Source organism: Zonotrichia albicollis, chromosome 8, assembly GCF_047830755.1.
Source record: "Zonotrichia albicollis isolate bZonAlb1 chromosome 8, bZonAlb1.hap1, whole genome shotgun sequence".
Taxonomy (NCBI): domain Eukaryota; kingdom Metazoa; phylum Chordata; class Aves; order Passeriformes; family Passerellidae; genus Zonotrichia; species Zonotrichia albicollis.
In genome coordinates, this window is record NC_133826.1 from 14,313,949 (window position 1) to 14,326,424 (window position 12,476).

General features: G+C 41.7%; 2 protein-coding genes across 9 annotated transcripts in view; one reads left to right on the forward strand and one right to left on the reverse strand.

The window, feature by feature from the left end:
* Positions 1-10,370, reverse strand: part of TTLL7 (tubulin tyrosine ligase like 7) — a 64,733-nt gene extending 54,363 nt beyond the window's left edge. For 5 of the 8 annotated variants that reach the window (XR_012581300.1, XM_074546037.1, XM_074546035.1 and 2 more), the window contains exons 1-2: positions 10,229-10,370; positions 8,602-8,725 (exon numbers count right to left, since the gene is read on the reverse strand). The gene's annotated coding sequence lies outside the window, so the exon portion shown is untranslated. Of the gene's footprint in view, positions 1-2,067; positions 2,196-8,601; positions 8,726-9,771; positions 9,974-10,228 lie in introns of those variants that run through there. The other 3 variants (XM_026790455.2, XM_074546033.1, XM_014263818.3) reach the window with 3 other exon arrangements.
* Positions 10,347-12,476, forward strand: part of PRKACB (protein kinase cAMP-activated catalytic subunit beta) — an 80,960-nt gene continuing 78,830 nt past the window's right edge. The window contains exon 1 of the mRNA XM_074546040.1: positions 10,347-10,485. The gene's annotated coding sequence lies outside the window, so the exon portion shown is untranslated. The remainder of the gene's footprint in view (positions 10,486-12,476) is intronic.

Genomic DNA, 12,476 nt, shown 5'->3' on the forward strand with positions numbered 1-12,476 from the left:
GCATTACTGAGGTAACATTGTAGTATTCAGTAGTTTATTTATTGAGTAATCATGCACCACCTCTGAGCTGCAAAGCCCATACTGACAACAGCACCAGAGCTTTTTAATGTAGTTTAAAATAGTTCCAAAACCAGAGGAGAAAACTGCCCTAAGCACAACTACTGCCTCCACTGCTTTAATCACAGCAAAAGCCATGTTCCAAGTTTGGAACAATATCACAGTTAGTCCTGTCCTCATCCATCTTGGTCAAGTCCAAAAAGCTACACTTAAAAGTAAGAGGTTCGGGCATGTGTGTATTACTTTTTTTCTTCTTTTTTCTTGGTTAAGATTAAGAGCTAAGAGCTACACTTGAAAAGTATTCTGAAATTAAAGTCCTCAACTAGAGGCTGGAGGAGTGAGATATTCTATTCATTTAGCAAGGCTCAATTTTATTTTCCATTGCTTTAATCTTATATTTCTTAAAGGTGCATTCATAATGAAAAAGAAATGCATAAACTTATTTAGTCAAATGCATGCTGGCTGCAAAGCTAACTGCTTTTCAAATATTCAAAAGAAAGAAGTACATTAATTTCTTATTATGATATAGCAACATACATCACTGCCAGCCAAAACAAAATATGACTGGGAACTGAGCCACATACTTTTTTTTTTAATCATATTATCCTAGGCAGAAAATGATGAAGTTTATTCTTTTGTACTTCTGACTCTCTCAGACATATTGTGCCCTTCACACTATAGAAGAATATATGTAGCCAGAGAGTAGCATACTTGCCTTATAACCACAGATAAGGAAAAAGGAAATGCACCAAACTGAATCAAAGGTATTTTTAAATCTAAAGTACTAAAGGAAATAGTACAACACACCTAATAACTAAAACAGTAAATCTTTCAGAAAAAGTTTCATGCAAAGTGTCAATACAGATGAGAATTGAGATGATCACAACTGGCATCCAAATAGAAAAAAAAGGATCATAAACTGGCATTCATAGTTGGCCATTGATGCAGAACTCTGAATATTACTTCACAAATATGAAATTTCTTTCCAAATTTTTTAGCTCCTTTGATTGCTCAAAGGAAGAAAAAGCTTTCTTCAGGAAATTTCCTAGTCCCATCATTCTGAAGATACATACAAAAATTACAAAATTTTTCTCAAGTCCATGATGTAAATGAGATCAAGCATATAGGATTTTCTCTGTAACCTAGTGAAGTAAATACAGATATTTCTATTGAGTTTTTTGGACTTTATATCATGATGTTTCAGTTCCAGGACAGACCTGCTGGTGATGCAATTCAGAATTATAATTAAGACTCTGGTCTCATCCACATCAAAACTAGAGTCCACTTAAATCAAACTTTCACCACAGTAGAAATGACAACTCAAACTTACTGAGTTGCCTCCAAATTTCTCTCTTTCTTGGCAAAGAATACAAGCTTCAAGTATCACTTTCAGAATTGTTTGGCTGTCTAGAGGTAGGACTTCATATTCCACAGCTCATGCAGGATTCACATGTTTAGAAACCGGGATTACTGTGCAGGTGATATACAGATACACTGCCACAGAAAATGCTTCATGCTGCTCTCCACAAGTACATTTTGTCCAAATAACAGCTCACAATTTACTGCATTCAGTAGATGCTCCCGAATCTAGTTCTCTGTTATAAGGAAAGATAAACTGCAAGCTCTCAAGGATGGATCAGAAAAAGCATAAAAAATACAGAAAAGTAACAAGAATCCTGGAAAAATAATTCATTGCAAAATATATGTGGTGGACAGAATGCATGAGCATTCAAACTGAAGGCAATGGATTTCAATTAATATAGTCTGCAGTAGAGTCATAGTGAAAAAAAAAAACCACAAACAAAATGAACCTTTGCAGCAGCATGTGGCAGGGTGATATACCAAATTTTTCTGCATACAATTACTGATAGTGCAAAACGTTTATTTATCATGGATTTTGCTGACAAGATTACATACTGCAGAATATACAGTCATACCAAGACCTCCCACTGATATAGAAACAGATTTTAAATAATTCTGCAGTAGAAGTAGCAAAATGAAATCACTTACCGTTAGTATTGCATTGCTGGAAATACCTGAGGAGTCAGCTCTCCAGAAACAGGTTTTTCTATCAATAATTGACAGCAGATACAGTTTCAGGCAGTAATACACCAGGGAAAGACCGGCTGCAGCAGCAGCTCCTTCCCATTAAGCCTATCTCTAGCACTTTTTAGATCTCTTTCTTAACCCTTTCTAAGTATTTTCTCCCTGTGTTTTGGGTGGCAAGACAAAGGCACAATATATGCTATAAGAAAAGAATGCATTATTTCCCACTTTACTTAGTGACAAGAGTTGTGGGAAGAAAGTCAGTAGGATTTAGTCATAACAATCAGCTAAAAAGAAGTACAATCTAAAAACAGAAAATGACTCAGTGACTGGAAAGAGATATAACAGGAATATGAGCTACTGTAACCAGGACAATGGTTTCTCCAAACACAGAATTAAGAGGTCAAGACCACAATAACACAAGGCACTGGTACAGAAGGCTAAAGAAGTTAATAATTTGCAATAAGAAAAAAGATTCTCATTCTCTTCCAGGCTTGGATCTATGAGATCTGAGCTTTGAAATCAAACCTACCTGCTTTCAGTGAAGCCAGCATTACAACCTTATAGATCAATTTTTAAACCAAATGAAATATTAAGTGTAGTAATGGAAAGAGAAAAGGTACATCCTCTACTGGAATAGCTGTTTCTGTAGTATTCTGAAACAATTCCTACGCCTCAAATGAGGTTGTTTTCTTTTACCATGTCAATTTATACCAATAAGAAATTGTTTTCTGACATCACTTCAAAAGATGACTTTTCTTTGTCATATTATTCTTTTACATTAAGAAAAGATTGTTCTGATTTGACAGTTCAGTACACTTTAATGGACATGGGCCACAAAGGATATCTGACAATAAAAGGTTTGGAAAGTTCCTTTGTTCAAACGGATTACTCTTCCCTCACAGAAAAAAATAAACAAACAGCCACCAAAAAAGAACAACCATGGAAGAAAACTGGAGGTACCAAGTGCACTCACTCCATTGTTTTGCATTAGTTTTATAGGAGTCAGGCCCATGGGATGTGCCAGACAAGACTGACTGCACCACTAGTTCCATACCTATCCTACAAGGATGTGATGCCTTAAGTTTTAGTTTTCATATTATCCAGATTCTGTGCTGCATTAGTATATAACTCTGAACTTCACACAAAGGGTTAGCAACTTCTTCTCACAGCTTAATAAATAAAACAATCCTTTTCCAGCCCAAAAGGTATAAACAACAGCAAATTGAGGAGAGCAATGTGGGAGCATGAGACTTCATAACTTAAAGCTATAATTGGACAATTAACCCCAATATGTAAATGGAACAAAACTTATAAAAGTGTGAAAATGTGTGACCCATTGTCCCTCTTGGGCGTAGCCTTGGCCAGGCCCTTGTACTGCCCAAGGATCCTTTGAAGGCTTTTTTAATAAATACCTACTTTATTCCTTTGGCACTGTCTAGCCTCCACTCTAGGTAGCCTCTCAAGGCCTCAGATGAGATATCATGGATAAAGTCTAGTGAGATGGGAAGGGATATATTCACATAAAGTAGCCAAATGCTAGCCCTTGGAAATCAAATGCAGGTAGAATACAGCTGGGGAGCAGAGTGTGCAAAGGCTACAGTGTCTGTAAAAGACATTTCCCCTTACTTCCTACCATCCTAATTTGCAAATGATAGGAGCAGAAGCTCTCTCTGAACAACAGAGAATGTCTCTTGCTTGCCCATCCTAGAGAAGGATGAAGGCCCCTACTTCAGTCATATTGGCCAAGTACACCTTCCAAAATTGAAGAAATTACTCAAGGACTTCGAAACTATAGGAAATCATAGGAGAAAACTTAATGCAGCCACCTGAGATGCAATTTCATGTGGAAGAATAGAACAGGGAGTGAAATCTGGACATCTCTCCTGAAGTCTCTTCCCACAGATGACTTTTCCCCATGGCTCCTCACACTGTCTTGGTTCCAGGTGTCATACATGCAGCTGTTGCAGAAACTCAGCTTCAACTGTACTATCAATCTGTTACCCTCAAACAACTGGAACTGTATTATGTATGTATATCCTAGGACTGAGACTTTTTATTTATCAAGGAAACTAAATGGTGTGTTGACTATCTGTGTAAAACCTTCCCAAACACACATTCACAAGAATAGATCTTTTTTTATTTTAATTTCTAATAAATTTTATTTCATTTTCCCATAAAATATCAAAGACTTGCTTCCTCTATGTGCTTGTATTCCTGAGTGTTGCTTTTGGCAAAAAGGCCACAATGTCCTTTCATTTTCTCTTCATACCTAGAGGCAACAGAACAAAGTAATATATAGGCTTTTTTTAATTGACTGCTCGAGGTCATTAACTGCATAATTTCTCAACTGGTGTCCAGACTTTCAAATCTAACTCTGTATTGTTCCCTTACTTGTCTGCCATTTCTGCACTTGTGGATGCTGCTCTGGGTCAATATTTGTCACTGTCTAAGCTGAGTTGCCAACTAAGCACCACGCTGCCACTCGCTCCCTTCCCCACCACCTCCATCTCCCAGCATGGCTGAGAGAATCAGAATCAAAGTAAGAAAAGTCATGGCTTGAGATAAAGACAGTTTTATGGAGAAAGCAAGAGCTGCATGCACAGGAAAAGTAAACCAGGAATTCATGAACCACTTCCCATGGGCAGCAGGCATTGAACCATGCCCAGGAAACCACGGCTGCATCACGAGTAACAGTTCTTTGGGAAGACAAAAGGCACCACTCCAAACATCCCCCCCTTCCTCCTTCTTCACCCCTCTCTTTGCCAAGCATGACTGTCACATGCTCTGGGATACCCCTTTGGTGGGCTGGGATCTGCTGTCCCAGCTGTGTCCCCTCTCCATTTCCCAAGCATCCCCAGTCTCCATGGCAGTACAAGAAGCAGAAAAGGCCTTGGCTCAATGTCAGCCCTGCTCAGCAATAACAAAACATCTCTTATCAACACAATTTTCAGCACATTTTGGGGCAAAATGTAGCCCCAAACTATGTACTGTGAAGAAAATTAACATTTTCCCAGCCAAAACCAGCACAATATCCTACAAGACTCCCAACTCTATGCATGTGAAACAAGTTTGGCTTGAAACAGCACTGGTTCCTGTAACTCCATACTTTATTTTATTCACTGGATAGCTCCTTTCCATCCTCAGAACATTATTTTCAGTAAATGCTCCCATTTCTTAAGTGGCACAAGATGTACCAAACTCATGTTCTCAGCTCATTCTTGCTCATTTTTAGAAAAAAAAAATCATTTTATTCAAATTAATGCCTAATTGTTAATGCTCACTAGTCATTCATAGTCTTTCAAAGACTTCAAGTTGACATTAAAAGTTAGGATAATATTACATCCCTCTAAAAAGCCCCATGAAATAAAATGTAATTCAAAGGGTAGGTTTTTCTGGGTGAGTAAATTGCACGCCTTTGAGATTTCTTTCGCCAATAATTGACATGAAGCGTTTTTGCATGTTTCTCCCACCTTCCACAACACCAAGATAAGCTTGGAAGGATAAAATACTATTATAAATTCACAGAAATTTCATGTTCAATGAACACTAAACACTTGACAACCACCCACAAAAGCATAGAAAGCAGTCTTCTATCACATAGCTCTATTTTATATTTTTCAAGAGAAGTTCATGCTGAGCAAGCACATAAGCATGATTTCCCCAACAAATCAATATTCAGTCCACTTGTTTTTTGTGGTCATAACCAGTATCAAGATCTTTGCCCCTTCACCGGCAACAATTCAGTATTAAGCATCTGATTTCATTTTCTCATGCTATATTCCAGCTTCCACTGCACCCTATAGGGATATAACTGTGTTGGTTTTCAAGTGCTAAAAATAAAACAAACACATGTCAACCCAAGGACAAAGTTGAAAGGAAACATACTTTAATGTAACCAAAGAAGAATATATTTAGCATTTTGCTACTAAGCAAGGATGAAAATAAACATGTCAACACATTGCTGTGTCTAACTGTGAAACCCACACCCTACTCAACTCGTTCCGCAGCATTTATTATACATGAAAAGTGGATTTAGTCTTCATTTCTTTATTCTGAAGAGTGACTGTTAGTACTCTGTTATTACTCCTGGCCACAAAGGCTCCTGAACTGCAGTGTAAAGCACTTCCATCCTTTTAGGCAGTCAGTTTTTCTATCAATTAACAGTAATGTAGCCATCTAAGGTGCGTTTGGACAGTGGTGCATATTAAACTTCAATCTGGAATCCTTCCAAAACCAAATACAAGCATAAATGGGAAGTGGCATGACACTCACTCCACTGCAGAAAGTAAAAAGTGATCCCTAAATCAGAATGTTTGCTTTTGTCTTTCTTCCATTATTGTTAATTTGGGCTCTCTGTAAAGCAGTACTGTTCCTCTGTCCCCAGAAATGAATGTTCATAAAAACCCCATGTGATCATACTTATTAATACTGCCTTTGAAACAATATGGATCTGTATTTTAACATTTTCAATTTTCTGAACTTTAACACTGGGAAAACAAATAGTACAATTACATACAGTGGTCTTAATTTTGGAGATCCTGTATTCTGATTAAAACTGATATTGAAAGCAAGACCCATTATGTCTGCTTTACTTAACCTTTCAAAACACAAAGCCAAAAATTTATTCTAATACATTAGAGGTTGGTTTTGGGCATATGGAATTCAATGTTGGTGAATGAGTATAAACTAATGAGGTAGAATTATGAAACCATAGAGTTGTATGAACACTTCAGTGAGAAGGCAAGGAGGGAAACTGGGAAATGCTCCTAGCAAAGAGCTATTGCTTAACCCCTACAGAACCTGTAGGTTCTTGCCTTCACTGCCATGAACACGAGGATTCAGCAGACTGGGGCACTATAGAATGTCCAGGTGTCAAAGATTCTGACTCCAAGGGGTTGCAACCCTGGAAAAGGAACATTTGCTCTAATGCCCTCCAGGTTCCAAGGCTGACTCCTTCAGAATGTCACCTTTTTTCTCACATATCCATACAATATCAAATTATTCTTTTACCCATCAGCGTAGCAGACATCAACAAACTCCATTCTAAATTTTAAAATACATTAGTATTTTAAATATTAATGTTTAAAAGGTTCACTGGTTCTGGTAAACTTTCCAGGAAGCTCATAATGTTTGCAAAAGGAGTAGTTGCAAAGTATCATTCTGGCAGGACTTTAGGTAAGCATTAATGGAGCTCTAAAGAGCTCCTCGTGCTTAATAAGGGCCATTTGACTTCCATCAGTAGGATTCAAATGGCCCCAATTAACTTCTAGGTATGTAGAAAATAAAAATTAATCGAGTGCTAAGTGTTCTGAAGTTCACAAGGGAAAAACAAAATCCAGCAAAAATGCTCCAATATGAATGCTGTGGTACTTACAGTGAGATTCTAGCTTTGACAGTTCATATGCACCTTTCCAAATAAAATGAACTCCCTCTTTGAAGCAAATCCAAACTATTCCTTCCCCACTCAGATCATTGTAGAGTCACTGTGTCAACTATGGTGATGGAAATAGCTCATCAAAAAGATTGGCAAGCATTCATCTTTTTTGTCAGGGACTGATACAAGGCCTATCAAAAAAATTCTGTGTCATCATGGTTTAGGATTGCCCCAAAAGCCACAGCACTTCAAGGCAGTAATAACACTTGGGATTTTCTGAAGATTTGTGGAAACATATAGAAGTGAGAAATTAACATTGTCAGTTTCTACAAGATATCTTCACACTGATAAATTGTAGCACAAAATTTAAAAAACATTAGTAACTCATATAAAAAAATTGTCTTGCAACATGCTGCCATGTGAATTTTTTAAGACCGGTGCTTTGCAAAAGTAGATGCAGGGTAGCTTAGAAGATGTTATCCATTTCTCTATTTCAGACATTAAGGTTTCATTTCAATTTCTTGTTACATAAGGATTTACAGACTTAGATTAATGTGTTCTCAATTAGTATGAGACATCTGCAAGTAGCTAGTAAATGCAAAAATACTCCTTAACACAACATTAAAATATAGGCAAGGAAAAAAAGGGGGGAAAAAAAAGCACAGAACATTAGAAAATGTGGATGTACAAGAAATTTGCCATATGTATCCTACAGAGACTTTTAAAATGTATAAAAAATATCCATGGATGGAGATTCAAAATCAAGAAATCATACTTCAGTCATTCTTGATGTTGACAGTTCAGAGTGAGCACATTCAGCAGTCAGCATCAGTGTGCCACATTTCACCTTCAAAATTCTATTTATGGCCCTCATAACCAACATACAGCATTAGAAACATCTTAGAGAAAAATCCTAACTATACAAATAAATGCAAAATGGCTTTGTGTCTGACTGCTTCTTGGTCACTTAATCTCCCACTTCTTCAGAACTCTCCACAACTAAATCTATGATGCCAATTTACCACTATCAGATTTGGAAGAACATGGGAACAAATTTTATTTTGATTGCAAACCGAAGTTTCAGATTACTAAAATGACTGCTAGATTACTGGAATAATTACCTAATAACTGCTGACAGGCTTGATCTCCTGGCCTCTTCTAACACTCCAAAAGTGCTGGGTAGATCCCTTTGGAAATATGTGGAATGTATCCAAACCATCAGACATCTAGAATAGGGGCATTTTTCTAAAGAAAAAAAATTTAAAAAAAAAATAAATAAACCTGACAACTATTTTTCTATACTTTCTTGCATAATATGGTGAATATCTGCAGGTAAAAACATATTTTGTCATTATAAAAGAAGTCACATATTCTGTAATAAATACCTCATGTAGTTTTCTGAAGCTTTGTAACATTTTTCTTCAGAGAATCTTGCTTCAGAAGTAAGAGCTCCATATGTCATCATAGACATTACATATACTCACCACACAGGCAAACCACGGCATAATAAATACCTACTTCTCTATTTTTGTTTGTTTGTTTGAGCTATCATTAGTTCAAACAATAACATGTCTTATTTCTACCAAAACCCCCACTGCAGCACTTAAAACAGGGGTAAAAGCTTCTGCAGATGCCAAGTCACTGTATATTTTGAGATACTCTGCAGTATTTGGGGGACAACCAATTCCCACAGAGCAAAGTACTTCTAATCATTCCTGTGTGAAAAGAACCCGCAGGATTTCTCTGAATATTATTTAGATAGGTACTAACACTCTGGTTAATTAATGAGAGATTTAGACAGAAAAGTATACTGAACTAGGGGTGGGTGGGATGTGTGTGTTTTGTTGGTTTAGAGGGGGTTTAAGAAGGAATAAAGTCTAATTTTGGTACTCAAACTGCAAATACATAAGAAAGGCACCAAAGCGATCAATACTGAGACCTTAAGTCAGTTTCACAGAATTCAGCAGTACGTTCAAATTCCAGCATCAATTGCTTTTACGTTTTGCTTACAATTATGTGTGCTTTCCGCAGCAGAAATTGAAAAAGATCCCACAGATTACGGGCTTCCAGCTAAGCACAGAAAGCGCAGGAAGATATTTGACTTGCATCTCCAGAGATTTAACTTGTTCTACATTTCAGACTCCACTGGGTACCACTGCCAAAAGACGATCCCATTTTAACCTTAACTGCTTCTGAAGAGACCTGGCCGTACATGCGATACGACCCGCACAGACGATGGGCTTGGCATGCAAAAACTGGGGGGGAGGGGGGCGAGAAGAGAAAATTAATACCTTTAATCCTGGAATGCCTCCTGCTTCCCTATTCCTCACACTGCGACAACACGCGCAGTCATCCTCCCTCCCTGCGCGAGGGCTGCCCGCTGCATTGGGGAAACTTCCCGAGGGGCCGCTGCCCGCGCTCCCGCCGCACCTGCCCGCGGCCCCGGGCGGACAGCGCTGCCCCGGGGCACCGGGGGAGCGGCGGGGCTGCCGGCACTTCCCCGCGCTCCCGCCCCGCAGCATCGCCCCGAGCCGGCGGCAGGTCCCGCTCCGGCAGCCGCCGGTCGCCCGGCACCCCCGCACCCCCCGGCCGGACACGGCTTCCCCTCCCCGCCGGCGATGCTGAATCACGGCGGGCCGCCGCTCCGCCGCCTCCCCGAGCGCGGAGGTGGCAGCCTGTGCCCCGCCGCCGCAGGAGGAGGAGGAGGAGGAGGTGTCGCGCCCCGCCGGCCCCTCACCCTGCCCTCACCTGCCGGGGCGCGGGCGGGCGGTCCTGCAGCGCTCCGGTGCTCGCGGGCGGCGCGTGCTGCGCCTCACGGGCGGCGCGATGCCGGGCGGGGCGATGCCGGGCGGGGCGAGCCCGGGCGGCAGCATCCGCGCCGGGCACGGGCGGGAGGAGGAGCGGGAGGTTACGGCGGCGAGCCGGGACAAACCATTCCCTGCGAGGGGGCACCGCCGGCGGCCGGGCGGTCGGGCGGGGCGGGGAGCGCGGGCCCTCCCACACAGGTACGTGCGAGGTTCGCCCCCGAGGGGCGTCGGGCGGCGGACGCGGAGCGGCGCGAGCGGCGCGGCGGGCGCGGGCGGCGCTGCCGGTCCGCCGCTGCCCCCCCCGCTCGCGGTGGAGCGGCCCGCGCTGTCTCGCTGCCCGAGGACGCGAGCGGACCCGGCGGCCACGCGGGCAGCGCCCGGGGCGGCCAGCGCCGGCCGGGAGGAGCGAGGCGGGCCGCGCCGCCCTTAAGGCTGCCCGCGGCCGTCTCCCTTCGGCCCCGCCGAGACGCGGGACCCATGGCCCCGGCCCCGGCTCCGGCTGCCGGGAAGCGCCTTAGGGATCCTGCGGAGCGCTCCCCGGCCGCTGAGCCCCGTGGGTGCCCGGGCTCGCGTCGCCGTGAGGCGCGGGGAACCTCCGGGGAGCCTCCCCGAGCGCCCGCGGGGCGCGTGGGGCCGGGGCGGGTGGAGGCGCCCGCGGGCCCGGAGCCGCCGGCGGTTCCCCGGACACGGCCCGGCACCTGCCCCATCCACAGAGCCGTGCCCCTTGCCCGCGGCTCCAAACAGGTTTTTTTTGCTCTTCCCCTTGGAACCGTAGCCAAATGTTTTGCTCCCGTGCGCACCATCGCTGTTTGCCACTCTGAAAGAGCCATTTCGGGCTTTTCCTGAAACTGCATCCTCGCATAAAGGCACGTGACCTAATCAGATAAATGCAATAAAGATTGAAAAAATAGAGAAACGCTTGCCAAACAAAATTTTTTAGGAATTTTTCAGAAGAATAAAAAGTTTGACAAAAAAAGAATACTTACAGAATAAATCATAAAACCTCAACTGAAATTTAGTCAAGTATCTCAGTAGATTTAGTCAAGTATCTCAGTGTCCTCTGTATTTATCAAGGTTAGGAGCCCAATTCACAAGCAGTGGAAGTCACCGTGGCATTTTATTTTGTCTGCATTATGTTTGTCATAGAACTAGCGGTAATCTCTTATCAACTTATGGTTAATTAATTAATGATCTTACATTGTTCATCCTATTACATTCTTACATCACACATTCCTCACTACTACATACCTTTAAAATCAATTCCAGTCTAGTCTTTTCTGCACAATCTCTTGGCTGAAATAAGGTCTTCCTTAAGAATGTCTACAACTACATCTTCAAGGCAGTTAGAAATAAATCTGTTCAGCAGCTTAGTTTCAGGTTTTCTATTTCTTGGTCAGAAAGAACTGAAACAAAGTTGATAATGTTAAATGATAATGAAAATTTAATTGCAACTTGATCAGCATTAAGGGGTTTTTTACTCTCTTTTAACATCTTTTGAGGTAAGCTGATACTTTAATAGGAACAGATGATGGGCTTCTTGCAAATGCTAAAATTATTGTTAAGGACAGAAAAACACATTAAAAATCCTTTAGGAAATCCTAGAGAGATATCAGACTGTTTTCTCATGTGTGGTATCAATTTGTAGCTTGTAAAGTTGAAGAATTTACTTTCTACAGACATGGTATTTTTCATTGGGTTGGATGACAAACTATGTTGTGATTTCTACTGATATGCTGAAATTATGATTTATTTGCCTGTAAAACCTTTGTTGGGCTTGTCAAAAAAAAAAGAAAAAAAATCAGAGATATAATTTCTAGCCACAAGCATGTAATCTGATAGAAGCTCCCATGCTTGTTTGTGTGTTTGCAGAAACAGGTCTGAATTTTAGTGATAGAAAACCCATGCTAAAGCAGCAGGACCTAAGCTTGTCCCCATGTAAACAGTCATCATTGTCAAGCTGTGCCAAAGCTGTGTTCCAGGATGCTCCTGAGGAAAGGTTTGATTCTCTTTCCGTTACTCATTTGGAATGCTGCCACTGACTGCAGATGAAGCCATTTCCAAGGCTGCCTCTTATCTCTGGGTCAGAGCTCGGGCTGGGCGTGCAGCAGCCCCTGCCTGCTTTGTTTCAGCAGTGTGCCCACATTCCACAGCCTCTCCACCCCAAGCCATGTGCACACCTCTGCTGAGCA